This window comes from Camelus bactrianus, chromosome 19, assembly GCF_048773025.1.
Source record: "Camelus bactrianus isolate YW-2024 breed Bactrian camel chromosome 19, ASM4877302v1, whole genome shotgun sequence".
Lineage (NCBI taxonomy): Eukaryota > Metazoa > Chordata > Mammalia > Artiodactyla > Camelidae > Camelus > Camelus bactrianus.
The window spans coordinates 28,651,569-28,666,478 of record NC_133557.1 but is presented as its reverse complement, the minus strand read 5'-3'; the positions used below and the strand labels follow the sequence as shown (position 1 = coordinate 28,666,478).

At 54.2% G+C, this 14,910-nt stretch overlaps 1 protein-coding gene across 2 annotated transcripts in view; it reads left to right on the top strand.

Moving 5' to 3' along the window:
• PMEPA1 (prostate transmembrane protein, androgen induced 1) overlaps positions 1-14,910 on the top strand; it is a 55,992-nt gene that overhangs the window by 26,088 nt on the left and 14,994 nt on the right. The gene's annotated exons all lie outside the window — the stretch shown is intronic.

The window sequence follows — 14,910 nt, the reverse complement described above, 5'->3', positions numbered from 1 at the left end:
ATAGATGCATTCATTAACCTTGTTGCCATAGGGACGAGGTGTTGTTGCCTCAGTGTAAAGGGGGCAGGCCGTGGGGTTGGAGGGTCTCCAGCCCCCCAGACACCCATCGTCATCCCCGCGGGACCTGAACCTCCAAATAGACGTTGTCCTGCCGGTGACAAGAGAGTGGGCACTTTGGACAGTTTCTTCATCTGTGTAGTGCGGGCCGGGGTGGGGGATGTTCTTCTCAAACTCCCCTCCCCTCTAAGGCAGCCCCAAGGCCCTGGAGTTAGGAAATTGCGTTGAGTTGCAGTCCAGCTGTATGTTAAGGCCGAGAGGAAGGCAGACACCCGAGCTCCCCTCTGGAGTGGGGGCTGCGGGATGGAGAGACGGCTGCCCTGCCTCCCTGACCCGCCAGCCAAACCCCACAACCTCCCCGCCGCCTCCTCCCTCCCCACCCTGCCGCATCTAACCACCACCAGAAACTATTGTCATCGCTGTTGACCCGGCTGCAAAGCCATAAATTTCCACCCTCAGCCCCACAGTCATCAATCTGCCCTCTGGGTTTTACATGGTAGGGGGCACAAAAGGTGGGCGGGGTGCAGGCGGCCGACCAGATGTCTCCTGGGATCTCTAAGCTGCATCTCACTTCTGCCGGGCCAGGCAAATCCAGCGTATCAATCTGCCTCCTCGGGCGGGGGGCCTTAGACGGCTCATCTGCAGGAGATGGGAGATAAAGTACTCAGAACACTGGGCTTCTTGGCCTAAACCTTTTATTTCTCCTCCAAAACAGACAAAACCCGCTGGCAGGAGTGGCCTGTGACACTGCTTCTCCCATTGTGCCTGGCACTGGTTTATTACCGGCTTTGTGCGGGCAGCCGAACAATGAGGCGAAGGCAAACCGGGGAGCCGTGGGGCTCCACGCCTTGTCTTCTTCCGTCTTAGCCTGAAAATCCGTTACGTTCTCATCTGTAAGTTCTGCTTTGCGGTGGAATTGTAATCTTTTGAGTCACAGTCGTTGGGATCTGTCCCTCCTCCTGCATTACACTAGCCGCCGTCTTGAACGAGAATAATCCACAGTGAAGTATTTTGAGGGTCAGGGGCCTTTTTAAAAAAACAAAAGTGAGAGCGGGAACAAAACTGTATCACCAAGTTTGTACTGCGTGTAAACGTGCTGCGGGCTGGCCCCACTCCCTCCACGAAGCTCCTGAGCAGGAATGGCCCTTAAGAAGGATGGGCTATTAAGTATTGGATCCTCAGGCTGGCAGACGCGTCTGCACTGTAATTGGGTCTGTCTTGGAGTAATTAAAGGAAAATGATTATATTAACCCAGTCACCAAGCCAGCGTGGCAGAGAGAAATGAGTGTCACCAGTACTGATGTTCCCTCCAAAAACTGGCCTTTTTCAGCACGTCAGAAATGCACTCTTGGCTTGAGTTGGGGGGGACTTTTTTTTGCATTTTTTTTATACTTGATCATATGTCTCTGGTCTTCTTTTTCTTTTTCAAGAACAGCAGGGAACCCCGTTCCCTCTAATACAAGCAGTTCTGCTTCGTACAGGGAGATGTGAGCTTTGAAAGCTGAGTTTAAGGATGTGTGTGGCACAAACGCCCCAAGAGTCTGCAGTTTGAGAGATGAGATTGAAAAAAGTCTCTTGTTTAAGTCTCAAATCTGGGAGGCCTGGCTTTTTTTTCTTTTTTTTTTTTTCCTTTTCTTTTATGAAGAGTTGGAGACACTGGCGTTTCAGGACGGCCTTGGTATGCTGCCTTATTTAGGAGGCGAATTGCTGCTCATTTGTCAGGCAAAACAGATGTGGCGGAGAGACAACATCTATTTTCATAATTCGAAACAAATCTGGTGGGCCGCCTTCCCTTTCAGCGCGGCCTGCTCGTCCAGAAAGCTCAGCTCCCCGGCAGCTCCGCAGGGGTATTTATAGCTCGTCAGTTGAACTTCCCTTCCTCCAGGAGGAGCTAGTTTCTGCTGGCGACTGGGAACACTTGACTCTTGCAGGCACTTTGCAAGGGTTTTTCTTTTTCTAATGGAGGAGTGGGGGGTCCCAGCCAGTCGGCGCGGCTGTGTGTCACCCCATCAGTGGGTTCTCTCAGTGGGGGGGTTCTTGGCTAAGGAGCCCTGCGTTCCCGCCACTGTTGGCACCTCTTTGTCAGGAGGGGCAGTTGGAGGCTGGACTTGTGGGTGGGCAGCTGGTACCCCAACACTCCAGGAAGACCCAGGACCTGGGCTTCCAGTCAATGGGGAGTCCGTGCTTAGGTTTGTAGATGAACATGTGTGTCGGTTCCCCATTTTATGGATGAGAACACTGAGGCTCAGAAACAGCTTATCCATGGTCACGGGACGAAGTGGTGGTGGAGCGGGTCTCCTGGCTCTGGGGCAGGGTCCAGAAATGACCCGGATTGTATGGACTCTGCTCAAGCATTCATTCCCAACTGCAGCCTTTGAGGTACTGGAACCCCCAGCTCAGCGTAGCCAAGTGTCTGCACGTGCAGTTCATGTGGGGAGGGAGGCTGGGGTGTTGGACATTGTATGTTCATTCATCAGACAGTTGAGCTCCGACCGTGTGCCCCTGAGGGAGCTGGAGATGGATGGCGGTGACTGGGAAGCGTCTGCCTGGCCTTCCTGGCTTCCTCTGGTGGGGGAGTGGACAGTAGCTTCAGATGCTGGTGATGCCAGGGACGAAACAAAATGTGACCGTGCCTGGGGTGGTTGCTCTGGGCGGGAGCTGAGAAGGTCTCTCAGAGGGGCTGACACATGGGCTGAGACTTGAGGGATGAGAGCCAGCCAGTGATGGGAAGATGTGGGGCAGGAATCCCCGAAAGAGGAGGGGAAGGTGGGGGCGTGGGGGGTCTGCTGGCTGAAGCACCTGGAGGAGGGACTGATCGGGTTTCAGTCCCCTTGGATTGACCGAAAAGTACGGAAGTTTCTGGCTCACGTGGGAGAGCCACAGATGGCGCGGTTTTGCAGGCCGCCACTGGGGAGACGTGGACGAAGGGTGTCTGGGGCTCTCTCTGTAGTATGTGAATCTAGAATTGCCTCAGAGTAAAAATCTTATTCTAAAAAGTGAAAGGTCTGGGAGGACCCCTTCCCTTCTCGTGGCTGGGACCACCCTGGTGCAGGTCCCTTAGTCTCCTTAACGTTGTAGCTCAGGGAAGGAAAACCCAATAGCTTCTCTCTTATGTTCACCTGCAGATTGTAGGGTCGAGGACGGGGGGCTCGGGGGGGCTTGCACACTGCCCCTCATTGCCCTGGCAGGAAAGAGGCCCATGCTGGGTGCAGGGTGCCCTCTGTGTCTCAGGCAGGCAGCCGGGTCTCAGGGAGACAGTGTTTCTCACAACCCCCAGAAGTCAGAAACACACACATCTCTTGTCTGTCCTGCCGGTACCTGGGACAGACATTACTAATCAATCACAGCACATCTTCCTGTGGGCCTGGACCCAGCCTCATCCCTGTCGGTGGTGGAACCTGGGGAGGATGAGAGGGGGCTCTGAGGTCCAGGAGAACTGGGATGAAGACAGCCACGCAGAGTTTCTCAGCCATTCTCAGGGCCCCAATTTGCATCCGGAGGCTACTCCCCCTGCTACCTGGGACATGCAGCTCTCTGTAAAGATCGAATGAAGACACTTGGTTTCTTAGAGGCCCCTGAGCTCACAGTTTCTGTGTTTGGGTCAGAGGGCACCCAGAGAGTGACTGACTGCTCTTTGCACAAAATTGCTGTAGACCCCAATTTTCCTACAGATGGCCACCCTGTTCCAGAAACCCCCTTTCTCACTGATCTGGGCCCCTACATGGTTGGTTTTCATTCTCCTTCCTGCGGAGGAGGACCTGTAAACAGTGCAGGGGCTGCTCTCCCTCACTTTCTCTCGTTTACGCCCTTCTCACGCATTTATGAAGCACCTACTGGGTGCCGGGTGCACAAGGTGCATCGCGTCTGTGGTCAGGGAGCTGCAGTAGCAGCAGCTCCAACCTTCAGAAGTTTGCAGTCCAGGTGCTGAGTGAACAGGTGCCTTTGCCCAGTTTCTCTGCTTTCAGATCAGGTTTTGAGAGTGGGATGTTGTTGCTCTGTAAACCAGCTGCGTGTGACTGATCGGAGTCCTTGCTGGTGTCTTCATGGTGAGACCTCATGAGGACTCTCTGGTTGCCTGACTGATGTTCGTGCAGCAGGTTTTATGTCCCAGGCACTGGGCGTCAGATACTACCTGTTGTCTCATTTAATCCCGAGTGTCTGTGACCTCGGCACTAGTGGCATTTGCAGACTAGTCCGTTTCTGTGGGGCGTTCTGTGTGTTGTAGGATGTTTAGGGTCCGTCCCTGGCCCCTTTACCCACAAGATACTGGTAGTGCCCCCTTCCGGTTGGGAGGACCACAGTGTCTGCAGGCGTTGCCAGATGTCCCCAGTGGGCACAGTCATCCCCAGTGAGAACCACTGCCTTAACCCTAAGGGCCTGCCGTTGAGGTCACCATGTAAGCGCCAGCAGGCTGGCAGTCTCTTCATCTGTCAAATTAGGTGGTGACAGGACTCCCCACAGTGGCTGTTCGGGAGGCGTGGGTGATAGAATGCACTTAAAACTCTTAGCACAGCCCAGCTAAGCTGAAACGCTCCCTGCTGGTGGGTCTGATGGACAGAAGTCATTCCTACCATTTACACATCCAGCCAGGCTTCCCAGGGCGTGCGACCGTGAGCCAAGCTCCATGCCACGTGCTAGACCCACCTCAACAAGACAGGCAGGGCCCTGGCCTTTCCTTAACCCCTGGGGTGGCGTGACAACCCTGACCAGGTTCGCCAGTGTGGGCAGCCAGTATCCAAGGGGTCAGGAGACTAGCACCAGCTACCCAGGCTTTGCCCAAGGTGCTCTGTGACTCCAGGCAACTCTCTTCCCCTCTCTGGTCCATCCTTTTTGTATCTGACCCATGTCAGGGGGTTTCCAAGCTGCTGCCTGCCCCAGAGACAGCATCTCATGGGCTTGTTTTGTTGCCTAACCTCATTCATAGTCCCTATCACTTCCAAAGTCCCAGCTGTCCACCCCCTTTCTCTCCCTTTCACCATAATTAGTTTAGATGTCAAGCCCCCACATTTGCTTTTACATCCGGGACTTGAGTGTAAGAGTTTATTTGAATAAGTGGTTCCCCCACTAAAGGAGTGGAAGCCTGGTAGAGCTCGGTTAATCCCCAGCAGGGTGAGTGTAAGAAATACCAATTCTGCAGGTCCCTGAATCCACCCCTGAAAGATGTTCGTTCGGTCCCCGGACGCAGCAGACGTGGGCCCAGGGCGCTGGAAGCCTCCACTGCACTCCTGACGTGCGGCCTTGTTTGAAAAGGGGGTTGTTTAGAAGCTCACACGCTCTGTGCTGCCTCTGCTTTCATGCACACAGACACCCCCAGAAAGTCCGCTTACGCTTGCCGGGCCCCAAAGCAGCTAACTCCACCCTGTGCCCTCACTCCATGTCCCGGAGGCACTGGTCTTTCTTGCCCTTAAATGTGACAGACGTTCCTGTCTCAGGGCATTTGCACTGGCCGTTCATTCAGCCGGGAGTGTTCGTTCCCCAGCTTTCCTCATCTTTCAGGTCACAGCTCGAAGGCCACCTCCTCAGAGATGCTTCCCTGACTCCCCATCCGAGGAGCCTTCCCTCCCAGGTGCTCTTTCCATCACCCTCTCGTGTTGTCTTCCTATCAGTGCTGAGCTGCTGGTGCTAATTTGTGTATTTATAGCTCCGCGTTGATCCCTCGAGCCCCATGGAGACAGACTTCGCTTCTCCTGAGCTAGCACAGGGCTGGCCTGGACCCCCAGGTGCGAGGGACCAGCACTCGTTACAGATCAGCTCCGGTTCCATTCAGACTTCCTGAGAAGACAGGTGCGCGGTGCTTGAGGGGACACTCAGGTGTCTTCTGAGATGCCCATGTCATTGGAAGATCCCCGCAGCTCCTGACTCCTCTGTGCCCGAGGTAGTGACTGGCAGCAGCAGAGCTTCCGCTTCATCATGGGCGATACACTGACACTCACCAATGATGCTTCACCTCGGGGACACGTGGCGCTTTGACCTGTTGTACTGGGGATATTGGATGATCTAGGGGATACAGTGATGCTTTGGGGAACCCAGGCTGCTCTGCCTCCCTTTGGGAAGGAGATGGGAGGTGCTTTGCTCTTTGCTAGAGGGTAGACAATGCCTAGAGGTTACTTCAAATCTTCTTTCTTCGTTTCTAAATTTTAAATGGCATGCTTAGAATTTAATCTTCAAACCTGGGAGCCAGACCTGCAAGTTGAAAGATGACAGCCGAGAGATGGTTTCATTTGGCTGGCTGCAGCAGCCAGATGGCAGATGCTGTGAGCGGGAGACGGAGGGAGGCTGGGAGAGGGGGAAAGCGGCTTCTGTTTCGGCTCTTATCCTCCCTCTGAAGTCAGCCACCCTCCCAGCACCAGGCCTGGGCGGTGCGTGCCCCGGGGGTGACTTGAGGCAGCTGACCTTGCCCTCTGCCTCAGGAACGGGGCCCCCCATACTCCTAACTTTTCTTTGTAAACTTTTTATTTTGAGCTAATCGTAGATTCACATGCAGTTGTAAGAAATAATACGGAGAGAGGTCTTCTACGCGTCACCGGCTGCCCCCAGAGGTGACACCTTACGTAGCGATGGTACAGCACCCCAGCCAGAAATCGACGTTCAGTGCAACCCACTGGCCTTAATTTCATTTCCCCAGTTCACACACCCTCATTTGAGTGAATGTGTATGCATGTGCGTACGTGTGTGCCTGCTTAGTTCTGTGTAATTTTATCAGATGAACCACTGACAACCAGTAATCTGTTCCTCTCTGTAATTTTGTCGTTTTGAGAATGTTATCTAAGTGGCGTCATACAGTAGGTAACCTTTTGAGATTGGCTTTGTTTTTTTCACTTGGCCTGATTCGGAAGATCCACCCAGGTCATTTTGTGTATTAGCAGTTCATTTGTTTTCACCATCTTCCGTGCCACAGAGGTAACCCCATGGGTTTAACCATCTACCTGCTGAAGTACATCTGGGCTCCTTCCAGTTTGGGGCTATTACAGAGAAAGCCACTGTGAACATTCATGCACAGGTTTTTGTGTGAACATAAGTTTTCATTTCTCTGGGCTGAATGCCCAGGAGTGTAATTGCTGGGTCGTACGGTAGTTGCATATTTAGTTTTTTGAAAGACCTTCCACTTTTCATCAGCACCCAGCCATCCTCTGGCCTCTGGCGAGTGGACCTTGGACGTGAATTCCTTCCTTCTTCAAATATTAATTGAGAGCAGCATATTGTGCCAAGCACAGTGTTAACCATCAGGGATTCAGTAAGAACAAGATCAACAAGGGCCTTCACATGGAGCTTTTTTGCTAGAGAGGTGAAATCAGCAGTAAATAGGCGGGCAAATTAATAAAGAAGACAGTTATTCCTCATAGTGAACTCTGACATGGGGCTGACCCACATGCCGGCACGTTCTCGGTACTGTACAATCTCCAAGCAGGCCAGTGAGGCGGGGTTATCATTTGCAGAGAGAGAAGCAGAAGCACAGGGAACCGTGGGACAATGTGGGACAATCCAGGCTCTGCTAGATACACTGCATTGCCCCTCAGGGCCAGGACAGGCCATGAGGAGATGCAGTGTTGGGAGAGGTGAGTGTATGTGGGATGGGGCGACCGGGAGGCCTCCCCCAGGTGGTCACATGAAATATCCCAGGCCAGAACTGCACGTGCAAAGGTCCTGGGGTGGGAACAGGAAAAAGGCCAGCATGGAGTTGGGTGAGCATTGATAGAAAGTGAGAGGTACTGAAATCAGGTTGAGCGGGCCTTGTAGAGTTTGGATTGAGCGTGAGTCAGAGATTCATTTGGTGTTTTTAAAAAATGACTCTGGCTTCTGGGTGCCAAGTAGACTGCAGAGGGGCGTCAGTGTGCAAAGGAGGAAGCCAGGAGTTGAGGGAGGACACACAGGCAAACCTTTTGTTCTTGAGGGAGGACCCGTGAGTCTCCCCCAGCCCTGGCCTGGGAAGACCCCGCAGGCTCCCCATGTGGCTGGTGGGTTCCCTCTGGAGCACAGCGTAGGGCAGAATCTCCCATCTCCTCGTGGCTGGATCTGCCTCCGACAGCTGCGAGGGCAGGAAGAAGACGCCCAGCCGGCCACCTGCTTTAGTGTCTGCGCCTGGACCCTGGGCTCCCATGCGGGTCTGTCTCTCGCTGACTTTCCTGGTCTCCATCTCTCTTGCCTTTTTCTCTTCTTCTATCCACACAGTTGTGATCCTGTAAGTTGAAATTACCTGCTCGGCATCAGCCCTGCTGGATCATTAACACACCTGCGCGGGTGCCCTCGTATCCCTCCTGCCTGGTTAGGCGGGGCCCCTGCTTTTCCAGGATGGTCACCATTTATTATGCACTTGCTGTCTAGTGTTGGGGGAGCTGGTGCATATCTACTAGCTCAGGGAAGCCTCAGTAGCCCTGGGAGGTGATACTGTTACTGATCCTTGCTTTACGGTGGGGAAACAAAGCCAAGTAACTGCCCAGGGTCACACGTACAGGAAGTGGCGGCGTCTGGACTCGAATCCGGAGCCGGGCCAGAGCTTTGCTGTGTCTCCATCGCAGTCCCCGTCACCAGCTTCTGCTTCCCTCTGAACAGAACTTGAGTCTTTCCATTGTTTGGGACTGTCTACTGCTGGAAGATGTTCAAAAGGAAGTGCTCCCAAGGGCTGGACTAGCTTCGCCCATGGGGTGGGGACCGTGGGGTGGGGACCGGGAGAGGCGTCTGGCGTCTGGGAGGCTTGGAACTACCCTCCGGGAACTTGTTTTCCCTGTTAGCTGACAGGGAAAGAGGAAGGGACTCAGAAGAGTGTCAGGGAGAGACGACAGATTTAGACCTCAGTCACACACTCGGGAGACACCCAGGAAGGCAGCCTGAGAGAGGGACGTACGTACACAGACCATCAGAGATGGGAGACAGGCGCTCCCAGACAGACCCAGACTCCCCGGCCCTCAGAGCGAGGCAGACAGATGTTGGGGCTTCCGCCTGCTGGGGGTGGGGGCTGCAGAGGTGACGTCGCCCTCCCCATGGAGCGCCTCCCAGCCCTGGGCCCTGCCCGGCCAGGGCATCCACTCAGTGGCCGACAGTCAGTGTGTCCAGCCTGATTTCCTAAAGCCTCTCCCCACAAACCTGTAAATAAACAAGGAATTCCTCATCCTGGGCCAGGGCTCTTCCTCAGGACCACGAGTCCACCATCAGGTGGACTGATGGCCAAGGTCAGACACCAGAAGAGGCTGGAGATGGTGTGAGGGCTGGACAGGCTCCCCTGCACCCTCTGGATCCCAGGAACTGAATTTGATTCAGCCAACACCCAGAGAGCAAGGTCGGCCGGTGGTTAGCGAGACCTCTGGAGCTGGCCTGCCTGCATCCAAACCCCATCTCCACCCGTGGCCAAACATGTGGCCTGAGGAAGTTATTTCATCCTCTGTGCCTAGTTTCCTCGTCTGGAGATTCAGGGCACCAGGGGCACCCAGCTCGAGTCATGCAGATGGTGTGGGGTGGATGAGTACGTGTCAGGTGGCCCGTAAAATCGGCTTGTCATTCACAAGGGCTACTTGTCAACACACCGGCTCTCCCAGGCCCCCAGCCTCCGACTCTCCCTGCTACATGCCTCCTGATCGTCTGCAGGATCCTCACAGCCCGGCAGCGTCCTGGCTGCCCTGTGGGCAGAATCTCTGCTTCCTTGTGCTGGGCCTTTGCCCAGACAGATCCGCCTTCCCAAGATGCTCTCTCTCCTCCTCCGGCGGCCAGTCCTTGGTGGCCAGCTTCTGATCCCATTTCCAGCTGCCCCAGCCCCTGCAGCCACTTCCCTCTCTGGTTTTCTCTGGCAGTTTTAAGCTTTCCCATATAACTTGTGGTTAATTTTGTAAACATCACCCAGGATCTCTGATGTGACTCCCCCCAGATGTATGTGTCATGACCCAGCCTTATTTGGTCAGTGTCTTATTGTCACTGCTAGTCTGGCCACTCGGCCAGGATGCTATCTCCTTGTCCTGTGGCTTCCTCACAGCCTGCACCAGACTGGCAATCAGGAGCCCTTCTGCGCAGTCTTTGGTGGACTCCTCTTCATCCCTCAAAGCCCAAGAGTACAGGGGAGCTTGTCCAGCCCTCACACTTTCTCCAGCCTCTCCTGACATCTGACCTTGGCTATCAGTCCGCCTCCCCACCTCTGGCCCGAGTGAGAGCCCCAGAAGAGCTGGGCCCCTCGCGGTCCTAAAGGAAGTGGCACAGCCGTCCAGCACCAAGACCCCTCCCGACAGGGCTGGTCTCGGCCGACCCCGAGGCCCTCTAGCACGTGGCCGGATTGATGGAGGAGCTATTGAGAAGTGGTTCAATACTGGCTGCATTGTGGGCCCGATTCAGAGCTGAGCTTTTTTGTCCAAAAGGCTTGGAAACGGAGCCCCGTTCACTTCCCCTCTCCTGGCGCTGCCCTCCGAGCTTATGTGGGGAAACACCAGGCTCTTGAAAATCGGTAATTGAGACAAACATCTGCTGGTTTCCAAGGAGCACACAGTGACTCCCGAGTGGCGAGGGCAAGTGTGAGTTGCGTTGTCAGCCACGTTTGGAAACACACACACACAAGCACGCACACGGCTGCGTCTCTCTGGTATGTTAATTAAGATTGGTTAAAGTTGTCGATACTGGTTATAAAAACGCAAACAGTATAGAAATAGAAAAAGTAAAAAGGATAGACTCCACCTTCCAGAAGTAGCCAATTTGATTTTCATCCTCACTTTTGCTATAAAAATGTGTCCATAGTCTGTGTCCTGCTCCGGTTTCATTATTTCTGCTCAGCCATAATCGCAAACATCCATCCATCATCAGACCTATAGACTAGCCGTTCTCAGCCAGAGGTGAGTCTGCCCCCAGAAGACAGTGAGCTATCATGTCTGGAGACATTTTTGGTTGCAACTTGGCAGTGATGGTGCCACTGGCATTTAGTAGGTAGAGGCCCCGGATGCTGCTAACCATTCTGTGGTGCACAGACCCCACCACGGAGAATCACCCAGCTCAGAACGGCAGTAGTGCCAAGGTTGAGAAACCCTTCTGTACATTTATGTATCTTTTTAGTGGCCCCCTCATATTCCATAGTGAGCTATACCAGGGTTTGTCTAGTGGGATTTAGATGGTCTCTGGCTGTTGACGTTCACAAAAAACTCTGCAGAGGTATCCTTATACATGTAAGCTCTCTGGTCCTTCTGTGTGAATTTTTCTGTTGGATACAGTCCTGAAAATTAAAATCGCTGGGTTGAAAGGGAGCGTGCATTTTAGATTTTGACAGGTCCTGCACGATGCCCTCCGAGATGACTGTGGCCATTGACACCACCACCACAGACAGACCCTCCCAGCCACACCTCCTCTCCTCAATTAACAAAACTCATTTGGTTTATTTTAAATAACTTCCCAGGGCACCGCCAATGTGCCCATTGACGGAGACGGCCCTCTCACCGCCAGTTCACTCCATTCTGCCAATAACTTTCGAACGGTGATTGATATTTTGCTGACAGTGGGTGTTTAAAGATGTTCGATGTCGGTGACAATAGGGGAAAAAAAATCCCATTAGCTCTTTCCATTTGGATAATAGCAAGAAAGATAAAAGGCACGGCTTTGTCTTTTCTTATTGAAGGAGCATTTAATCATGAGGTTCTCCAATGATGACACAGGCCTCTGCTCTCCCTGGAGTTTATTCTACCAGCCATTCCCACACGCACTTTCAGACGCAGGGCCCGCCCGTCACCCAGCTGCGGCCCCCTCTGAGGCCACCTCCCGAAGGATGCCCTCCCATGCGGGGCGAAGCCCCCGACGTGAGTGAGGCCCTGCACGCTTCTGCCACTTGGGTATAAGGAAGCAGTTCGCCTGTAACCAGGACGAGGTATGTTACCAGTTACAAGGAGACACAACACACGAGGAACTACGTGGAGTTAATGATTTATCATCAAGATCCTTCCAACCTGGCCCTGTATTCATTGTCTCATTAATGCACTGTGTCCCCTGGGCTTCTGGATGCTTCCACCGCCACTGGGATGGACGAGTGCGGTGCCTTCTCTGCTAAGCTCTGGCTGGGGCAGCGGTGATGGGGGTACAGAGCTGAGCCCGGCACTTGCTTCCTGAGATGCTCTCACCAGAAGGGGTAGGTGTGTAAGAGTTGAGTGGCTGACGCCTGAGTGCTTGGGAGCCCAGAGGGGAGAGCCAAGCCCAGCAGGGCAGTGTGTGCTCATGTGTGTGCATGTACACACGTGCCCAGGTGCAACCCAGCAGGGGAGGGAGGGAGGGAGTCAGCCGGGCGAGAAAGGCCAGAAGTGGCTCAGCAGCGGGGATGGTGTGAGCGTGGACCGTCTCCTGTCGTCCCATTTGCTCTACGGCAACACACAGCTTCCTCCCTGGAGCAGCCGTCGGTCCAGCCAAGGCTGAGGAGAGACAGGGAGCCACAGTCTCACAGGACAGGCTGAGTGTCAGCCCCATGCATGTCCCCTCCCGGGGGGAGGAGAGGCCAGGGCCACCTGGAGGGGCAGTCAGTCCCCTCCCTGCCCCACCAAGGGCGATCCCAGCACAGCATCTAATCTCCCAGGGCCACGCAGAGGCCACCTCGTGCCTGGGCTCCACTGCCCTCTGTCCCACACCGAGGGGCTTGACCAGAAGTCTGCCAGCCCGGTACAGCAGCACCTCCCAGGAGACACCTGGGAAGCCCCATTTCGGGGAGCGGCTGCCTATTTTGGATACTGACAGGTGTGCCTTACATCCTAATTTTTCTCTTTTACTATAAATGTAATTACACGTGCTCAACAGTGCTGAGCATGCAGGAGTGTGTGGCGAGGAAGGGGCGTCCCCTGGAGGGCACACTTGGGGTAACCGCACCTGGCCCCTGGTCTGTGCAGACGCACAGTCACTCATGGACATATGGACGTATCGTAAGATTCACTTTGATTTTAAAATACACACTTTTGTTCTTTTTTAATCACAGATGGGCTCGTCCTATTTCGTGGCTTCTCCTCTTTGTCTCCTCTGGGCGTCTTTCATGCCAGTGCACACAGATCTGCCAGCTGTGCCTCCGTGGGCTGTGTCAGCCCCTTGTGGAGATGTTTAAGTGGTTCCCAGTGGTTTTGCCTTTTTGTGCAAACCTGCAGTGGGCCTTCCTGACCCTCAGCTGTGTCCATAGAACACTGTGACCATTTATTCAATGTATTTATTGTGTGCCTGCTCTGAGGAACGTGTTGGGGACACAGAATATAAGCAAAGAGTCACAAGACGCAGGCCTTCTAGGAGAGAGAGAGAGGAAATAAGCAGTTAGGCCACATAAATTGCCCCTGATTAGTGCTACAGAGAACAGTCAAACAGGCACGGAGCTCGGGGTCCTGGGGACTGGGACAAGCACTGTTTGAGACAGAATGTTCAAGGATGCTTCCTGAGGAAGTGACCTTGGAACAGAGACCAGAAGGTGAGGCGGGAACAAGCACATGGATGTAGGGTAAACATCATTCTAAGCAGGAGGGGCACGTGCAAAGGCCCTGAGGTAGGGCTGTGCCTGGGCCTTTTGTGGAACACAGAACTCTTAGAGCAGAGTGAGCTGAAGGTAGAGAGCCCTAGGAGAAATGCACTTGGCGATAAATGCCCAAGTGATTTGCCTGGTCGAGGGTTCTCACTTGAAAGTTTGGAGAGATTGACATTTCGCCCTGTGGAGATGCTCCCAGTTTACAGCATCCCTCAGCTACAGCGCTGGCAGAGGGACCCGCTTTGGTGGGCCTTCTCCAGCCACTGGCTTCGGCAGCCCCAGCCCAGGCCTGTGTGTGGGGAGGGGACAGGTGTGGCCCAGGGCCTGGAGTTCTCGTGCCCGTCAGGAGGCTTCCCAGGTGGTCTGCCTGCGAAGTGATGTCGTCCTGTGTCTCACAGGCCTAACGAGGTTAGATTTTTCCCTCAATGAATTCATTTAGTTCTTACCACAACCACGTGAAGAGGGGACTGGGTCACCCCGCTATTTTTTGTCCCAGATAAGGACACTAGCGATTTACCTATGATCACAGGTTAATTGGCAAAGTTGGGACTCGAACCCAGAAATCTAGGGGGCCAACTTTGTGTTCTGAGTACCCTAAATTCTGCCATGAGCAGCAATGTGGGGAGCCCCGGGCCCTCCTGCACCCCCTGGCTAGCCAGCCTGGGACTGGTTCTGCCCCCCACCCGCACCCCGACACGGGACAGCAGTGGACAGTATCTCACGGTTCTGTCTCGCGTACTGGGCGCCCGACACGCAGCTGCACGCTTGGCACCGAGAAGGCGCTGGCTAAGCAGTGCAGTCTGTCTCTAAAAATGAGAAAACTGGCCCAGATTTGCTGCCCACCTCCCAAACTTGAAGAGAAAGAAAGATCCTTTTTTTTTTTTAACTTATAAATGGTCTCACCCTAAGAAATAAATGTGCCATCGAGGGTGTTTGAAATGGCACCAGGTGCGATCAGAAAGTTATCCCTTTGACGTCTGGTTCAATTTTCTTTGAAATTCCAGGGGGAGAAGGAACTGGGTTCTTATTCAAATGCGGTGGGGGTGGGTGGCGGAGGAGGGGCCGCAAATGAAGTGGCAGAAACTCCAGGCAGGCTGGGGCTCCGCGGAATGATAATGAGGCCTGCCCCGGCCCGGTCTCATCCAGGCAGGCCTAACGAGATTAGATTTTCATAAATTTCAGACAGTGCCAATTCCTAATTCCTCGGTGTGCGGCTGGGAGGCCAGACAGGGCTGCCTGCACGGCTGCTTGTTAACCAGGAAGCTCGCCGGCGGCCCCTCCCCCCGGAGCAGATGCAGGGGGTGCGGTGGGGGGGGGGCCGTCTGGTCTGGAGGCCTCCTGTGGGCTGGCAGTGTTGGGTGGACTCTGGCCCAGCTCTCCAGCCCAGGAGAGGGAGAAAAGCTCCAGCATCC